Source organism: Capsicum annuum, chromosome 1 (genome assembly GCF_002878395.1).
Source record: "Capsicum annuum cultivar UCD-10X-F1 chromosome 1, UCD10Xv1.1, whole genome shotgun sequence".
Taxonomy (NCBI): domain Eukaryota; kingdom Viridiplantae; phylum Streptophyta; class Magnoliopsida; order Solanales; family Solanaceae; genus Capsicum; species Capsicum annuum.
Window position 1 is genome coordinate 28,964,179 of NC_061111.1, and position 8,893 is coordinate 28,973,071.

The window sequence follows — 8,893 nt, forward strand, 5'->3', positions numbered from 1 at the left end:
AGTATACCTTAAAGTGGAAATTTATTGATCAAATAGACTTTGAACAAAAATAAACACCCAAACAATATAGATGAATAGAGTGAAATGGGTAATGTGAATAAATGAAAGAAATGAATGGATGGTATATAAAAGAAAATTAATAAGATAAAAGACACATTTACCTTGTAAAGTAAGGGACACATTTTACCTTGTAATGCAATGCATTTGAAATAAATTCATCACTAAATAGTTCCTCCGTCCATAAATGCTTATTCACTTTTGACTTGACATATATCCTAAGAAACAATAAATAGATGGTTGGTTGATTTTACTATATCACCCGTTGCATATAATAAATTTTTTACTTTGAAAAATATAATGAATGATGTATTGTATTTAATACCAAGGATAAAATAGGTAAAAACTGGATAAATTATCTATTGATTTTATAAACTGAACAGGTATTGTTGGACATTTTCAGATAGAAAAGTAGATAAATAAAGATATACGAAGGAAGTACATTGATGTCATTAAATTTTCAACTCTCACCAACTTTTTTAGTCAAATAGATAATAAATTAGGTAAGTGATTTTATTTATCTCATAAGGTAAAATCATCATTTTACTTTGCACTTTAGCATGTGAACTAACACCGTTAACTTTTAAATGGACAAGGTAAACATACCATTTTGGAATTTTTTCATTTTAATGTGCTCTTTTGAAATTTTGATTTAAAAAAATTTTCCCTCTAAGCTCCGGACTCAATAATTTCCCCTCCTCCTTCCAAAAAAAAATATTTTTCTTAAAAAAAAATCAAAAAATTTTCTTACCCCCAGCCCCTACCCCAACCTCCTACTCCACTACCCCTACCCCTCAAATATTTTTTTTTAAAAAAATTAAATTTTCTCTTACCCCGCCCCCTTTGTTATATTCGTTTTCACTATTTTGTGTTAAATCTTTATAAATATTTTTAGAAAATATTTTTCTACTTGTGTAACGAACACAAGAAAATTAGTAAGAAATAATTTATTTTCCTAAAAAATATTTTCTTGAATTCAATATCGAACATACCCGTAGCATACACAAAAGATGCATTTAAACGTTGTACTTGTCGTTGTTGTCACGTCTCAAAACACCAAAAATAAAATTATTACTATAAAAATGAATCCTATTATATTTGTTTTGATCTACTCTTTTATTGACTTTATTAGAATTACATGAATTTAACAACTTAATATATCTACATGACATAATTTCTGACAAATTAGTAGAAAGAAAATTATTTTATTAACAATTATTGATAAATTTAACATTTATAATAATTAAGGGTATTTTAGTAAATTACCAATTATGATACAGTACCATGCTATCAAACAAAATAATAAAACTATTATTAAACAATAATGAATGATACAATCTTTCCAAATATGGTATTGTACTATACTGTATAGTACAATACCATATCATACAGTACTGTACATTATGAAACCATGGCAAACCACCATCCAAACAGAGTGTTAGTCTACGAGTTGGGGGTGTTCAAACCTCAGTGATGCAATATTTATGTATTTTTTCCAAAGTTTGTTTTAAAATTGTGGTTCATAGTATTGAATCAAGACTTCTTCCAATTAAAAACTATGCTAAATCAATGGGTTATGGATCAAGGATATATCTTGCAATAAAAAGTTAGGCAGAATACATCGCCAGGCCCTCAACTTGGCACCATCTTTCACTTTGGCACCTCAAGTGAATGTCGTTTATTTTAAGCACCTAAATCAACTATAAACTGTGTCATTTTGACACCTTTCGACACCAACTCTGATGCGTGAATTGCACGCCCTTCTAACAAGGATTAAACTATCAATTAATTTGTGTCAACTCATTTTAAATTGCCGCATCATTATATATACCCATATTTTAAAAAAAAAATGAAAAAGGACCAAAGTAACATAGCAAAGTGTCCAATGAATTAATGAAACATGATTTTTTAATTAAATAATTACAAAAAAGCCCCCATAACATCTTCCCCACCTAACCTTTTTAAGCCTAACCTCCATTAATAGAGGTAGAATTTTTCAGAAAAGTAAATCCACATTTAAAGCTTCACGAATTTCAGACATGGAGAAGGAGGAGACCAATGTTCGGTTAATAGCTTCCCGAATTTAAGATATATGACTAAAAAAAATATTGAGGAGAAGGAGGCATGTGTTCGATTAGAAAATTAATCAACAAAAGAAAACATGGGTACCATTAGCTCAAAATGTCCAATATTTTCCCCCCCTTTATTTACATACAATATGAAAAATAAATTTAGAAGTACCAACTAAATCAACGAAATCGCTTGAATAAATAATTTATTGATTAATTAGTTAGATCAAAATGACGTAAAGAAAATATTCATTAATAGAGGTTGAATTTTTAGACAAATTTTTGGAAAGAATTTGAATTTTTCAATTTATTTTTTAGCTAAGAAATACTCCATTAATGAAGGATGAAAAAATAGGGACGAAGGTGATAAAATTAAATGAAAAATGAGCTAAAATGATGTTGGCACGCTCTCAAAAGCGAGTATGATACACTCTCTTTGTTGAATCAGCAAAAGATGCTAAAATGACACAATTTATGACTATTTGAAGTGCCAAAAGTGAATGATTTTCACTTGAGGTGCCAAAGTGAAAGATGGTACCAAGTTGAGGGGTTTGGCGATGTATTCTGCCAAAAAATTATAAATAAACTTTTATTCTCTCTTTTATAAATATCGACACTATTTACTAAAAGTTCCGTGTACGTCATTGGACATTCGGAGTTCGAGATCTCTCCTTTTACATGTCGAAATAATCTCAGTTTCGCTTTTCAGCATTTTATCCTCCACCTAGAAAAACCAAAACTTAAAAAAAAAAAAATACTTTCTCTAAATCACAACACCGGGGACACAAGAAACTCACCCAGTTGTGTTTCTCTCCACATTTCAGTTAGGATTTTTTGACTATATTTATTAGTATAGGCTATTTAAATTTTTTCAAGGAAAAAACTTTTTGGCCACAATAGTAAAAGTCCTATTCACACTATATACTAGTTAGTTTTTAGATATTTTTGCGCTTTTCATCTTAAATTTAAACTTCTAATATTACTTTATTTAATAACCATTTTTCAATACCTTGAAAACAATCCCAATGCATGAGAATGAATAATGAAGTTAAAATTAAGGATCATGGATTTGAATTGGTAGGCCATGTTATTAAATTATTTTTTAATAGTAGATTATTTAAATCATCAAACTTATTTAGTCAAAATTATATTCTTATTCTTTTATTTTAAAAAATATATTAATTTACTACGAAGAAATTTTCATGCTTAGAAATACTTTATCATTACTTAAACTTTAAGTTTTTTTTTAATGTCATTTTCTTGGATTGTTATCAATGTTTCTAGAGTCGCTTATAAAAATCACTTTTCGTTTTTGCTAAGATAATAATGTCACTCAATTATTAATATTTTTCTCAAAAAATCACTAAATACCTCAAAAGTTTCCTCCTCTTCTAAGTATCATGTTATATCAGTAAACCATCATTTCTTAAAAAATAATAAACATATTAACTCAGCAAACTCATTTAACCAAAATAAATAATTTAATAGTTTAAAAAAAATATATTAATTTATTAAGAAGAAATTTTCATACTATTTTTTGAATGAGCATTCAAGTTTTATATATAATTGCCTACAAAGATCAGTTGTTGTTTTTTAAAAAATAATATCACTAAAGGAAATAAGTTATTTAGAGATTTTAATTTTCATGTAAAAGTGTGTTGAGTTGTCGTTAATGAAATTTTACCAGTTCTAAAGTGTGTTGAGTTATCGTTATTGAAATATTTCACAAATTATATTTAAATATTATTTAAATATATAATTTGATAATTTGATCCCCCCCCTCCCCCTGTGGTCCTCCTCCTCTTTAAATTAACACCCTTACTTGACACGTTTTAATGACCTATAAATCAATATTCTGGTGTAAATTAATATTTTTTATTCAATAGGTGGAAGGAGGACAAATTTAATCTAATTGGTGGAATTTGGAAGGAATGCATTTTAAACTATTTCTAATATGTTAAGGGTATTCTTGGCCATTTTTTTGTAATTAAGAACTTGAAGAAAAAAATATTTTGGCCACGATGGCCACAATGATATTTGAATGTTTATTCACACTCCAACTCGAATTTTTGGTTACTTTCTCAATTAAAATTTTTCTCAATAATTTATTAACTATTTTTAATATATGGGGTTTTTCTAATATATGGGGACTGGACATTTTTTTTTTCACTTCACTTGGAAGAATTATGTACAAAGATAATTGGATAAATGCCATTTTTTTTTCTTTTAATGCTAAGTGAAGAAATTTAGAAATATTAAATAACTTATGATAATTTGTATGATCGAATGACTTTGGTTAATATTAATTTGGCTTTCTAATTATATTTGAAGTTTTATTTAAATATATAGTATAATTTACATCTATATTTTTTGTAAATATGATCTTTAATTAAGTAATTTTATTAATTACTATGTCTAACTAAACTTAAACTACGCATTTAAATACTTTCAAATATAATTTAAAAATACTTTAATAATGGCAATCAAAATTCAAAATATTTTAGACATGATATATATCGACATATTATAAAAATTATATAATTGATATGTTTACACTATTGCTATTTGCCAGCAACAACCCAAGAGAGTCACATGTTAATGTCGCTCACTTATGTTACTTTGATTTTGATAATTTTCTACCATTACTTATATTTGTTATTAAAATGATCTCTAATAAAGTAATTTTATTAATTATTATGGTTAAATAAATTTAAACTACATATTTAAATAAATTTCTAATATAATTTAAAATATTCAATAACAACAGTCAAACCTTAAAATACTTTATACATGATATACATTTACACGATATACAATATTAAAAATCATATAATTCATATGTGTTGATCATAGTTAACAACGACCCAATAGAGTCACGTATTAATGATGTAGTGTCTTGGCGCTATTATATTACGTCAATTTGATAACTTGTGATCGAATCATTACTTATATTTGTTGTTAATGTTTGATTAAGATTTTTAAATGTTTTAATCACGACAGTCAAAATTCAAAATACTTTAACATAATAGACATAACACATAATAATAATAATAATAATAATAATAATAATAATAATAATAATAATAATAAAATCATTTAGTTCATACGTGTCAACCCTACATAGATATTAGTACTACTATCATACACATTAGACAAAAAAAGTTATTTTATGAAATAAATAAATTATACATTTTCTAACTTTTTATTTTAAATTATTCTCAAATAAAAAATAAAAAAAATAATAATTTAGCCTCTTTCATCAATTTCTCTACGAATTAAAAGGTATCGCATGGATATTTCAGTTAATTTTATCTCTTTAATTCGTTATAGGGGTGAGTATTGATTATTTTAGTTTTCATTTCTTCGCATCAATTTCTCTACGAATTAAAAGGTATCGCATGGATATTTCAGTTAATTTTATCTCTTTAATTCATTATAGGGGTGAATATTGATTATTTTAGTTTTCATTTCGTCGGTTCAATTATTTCAATTTTTTTTACTATTTTAATTTTTTTAATTCCTACTTTTTAATCTAAATTTTTTATTTTACATTATTTATGTTCCATTTTCTTTCTTTTTATTTCTCAATCATTACTTCTTGTAATTTTATGTTATGTCACATATTTTTATTTCTTATTTTTTCATCTAGCATAACTGATTAACTACATTACTATTTTAATTTTTGAATTAAAGTAGAATTTTATAGTTGAACGAGTTTATAGACTCATATTTTATTTTCTTTTGATTAAATTATGTGGGTCATAGAAAGTTATCAAAAAAATATGAATTAATTATTTTTATAATATTAGTTATATATATATTTATTTATTAATATATTTTAATAAATAATATATGTACCTCAAATATAAATTTAGTATCTTTTATAAGGGTTAGTTGCTATCAAATACGAGTCTTATTTTAGACATGGTGGACATCAATACATTATAGAAATTATAAAACTCATATAGTTCATGTGTATCAATTCGGTTAACAACAATCCTAAAAAGCCGCCCGCTAATATTGTGGAGGGACTTATGCTCTCGTGTTACGCTAATTTGATAGCTTGTCAATTATTATTTATATATGTTACTAATACGATCTCTAATTATTAATTATGTTTAAATCATTTTCTTTTATAATCATGGTGTCCGAGCCAACTTGTAATAAATTTAAACTATATATTTAAATAATTTGAATAATAACAGCAGTCAAAATTTCAAAATGCTTTTAGACATAATAAACATCGACACATTATAACAGATTCTTTTTAGTGAACGTGTCACAAGCTTACTCCTACTTTTTCTTTTTTTAAAAAAATAAAGAATCAAATTCGATTTTCTCTCCTATTTACTACGGCGACAAAGAACTAAATTAGGATCCTAAAAATTATACAGTTCACATGTGTTAAACCCAGTTAACAACAACTAAAGGATATCAAGACACATTAATGTTATAGTCTTGGACCCCTATATTATGCTGATTTGATAATTTGTGAATCATTACTGATATTTGCTATGAATATGTCCTTTAATTAAGCAATTTTATTAAATATTATATTTAAATAAATTTAAATTCTATTTAAATAATTTAAATATAATTTTAAAATATTTCAATATCGACAGTCAAAATTCAAAATACTTTAAACATGACAGGCATCGACATATTATAAAAATTATATAGTTCATATATTTTGATCCTAGTTAACAACAACTCATGAGAGTCATGCATTAATGTTGCCGTCTTACTTGCTTATGTTACGTCGATTTTATAATTTGAAAATTATAATTTATAATTTATATTTTTTATTAATATGATCTCTAATTAAGTAATATTATATTCAAATAAAATTTAAATTGTATATTAAATAAACTATAACTATAATTTAATATATTTTGCTAGAGTCAGTCAAAAATCAAATCATTATATATATAATAGATATTGACACATTATAGAAATCATGAAAATCACAAAGCTCACATGTGTGAGCCCTAGTTAACAACAATTAAAGATATCAAGACATATTATTGTTGTAGTTTTGTACCTCTATGTTACAATAATTTGATAACTTGTGAATATTACTTATATTCATTATTTATATGACCTCTAATTAAATAGTTTTAATTAACTATTATATTTCAATAAATTTAAACTATATTTAAATAATTTATAAATCTAATTTGGAAATATTTCAATAATGATAATCAAAATTCAAAACATTTTAGACATGATAAATATTGACACATTATAAAAATAATATTTTTCATATTTGTTAAGCCTAGTTAAGATTTTAAGAAAAATACTTTTGTAATAAACTTTAGAATTGAATGATTTTTATATAACAAATAAATAAATAAATTTATGTGATAAGTTCAAAATTTAGTTAATCATTGACGATCTTTACTCAAAAATATTTTAAATAATTATGATCAATATATAATAAGATTAGTTTTAAAATTTGATGAAAAAAAAAAAGACTCAAGAGAAATAGAGGGAGAAGCACGAAAAAGGGAAGATGAGAATGAGTAGAAGGTGAAGTTTGGTGGTCTACTATTTTAAAGTTAAATAAATATTTTTCTCCACATTTAATGATAGTCATAATTTACCAACATAAATTTTAGTTGCATTTTAAGTTTCAAATCTAGAAGATAGTAAAAGGTTAGTATTGTCTTTATACATTTGTAGCCATTTTTAGATCAAAAAATTGTGGATATTTTTGGGTCAAAAAATATTGGGAAGTGCTAAATGGCCATAATTTTTTAACCCAAATTTGACCACAATTGTGAAAAGATTTTCCTAATCTTGTTTAGATTTTACCATATTTTACAATAAAAAGGGCAAAAATAATTTAAAAGTTAACTAGTTTATAGTGTTAATGCAATTTTTTTCCATTATGACCAAATTGTGGTAAAAAAATTATGGCCAAAAGGATTTTTCTTTTTAATATATAGAAGAAAACATAAAAGTCGACAATTCAAGTGGTATACATATAAAGTTAAACGTTAAACGTGATTAGTTGACTTTGAATCGTTAATCCAGAAGGCCGATAATGAAGTTTTCTTTATGACTTTTGCCATTTTGAGAGCTCCTGAGAGTAGTTTGAAAATAGAGTGTATACACAATGGAGGTAGATTTTGGCTCCTATGACTTTCCTTCAGGTCCAAACCAATTATTTTTGTCAGAATTACGGCTGTGGGCCAAATATAACATCCTCTTTTGTCTTTCGTAGGAGAGTCCGGAATCGAATAATTTGGCAACATTATGGTTTGAACTTGAAGGAAAAAAGAGGGTGATGTTTGTACACGCAACTCGAAATTAGAGGAAGAAAAATTACTCACAAATAACAACATAATAAGGAGGAAGTTTATTACTACTACTTAATCCATCCGTTTTAAATTATGTATCATTACTTTTTTTTTAGTTTGTCCCAAAATAAGTATCGTCTTTTCATATTAGGTAACTTTTTAAAGACGCAATTACTCTTTTATCCTTATTGATCCCACTTAATTAAAAAAAAATATTGACATATTTTTTGATAAAGGATAATTTGATAAACTTTACCAAGTCTTTCCTTTTTTCTTAAATTCTGTGTCCGATCAAATAGCGACACATAAAATGGAATGGAGAGAGTACCAAACAACATAAAGAAAATGCATGAAAATTTTATCTATTTTTATAGGATGTATTTTCAGAAAACTTCTGGCTCAAATAAGAAGAGAGAAGGAAAGAGGAGATGCAAGGAGAAAAAGAAGAGCTCACTCTACCTAGCT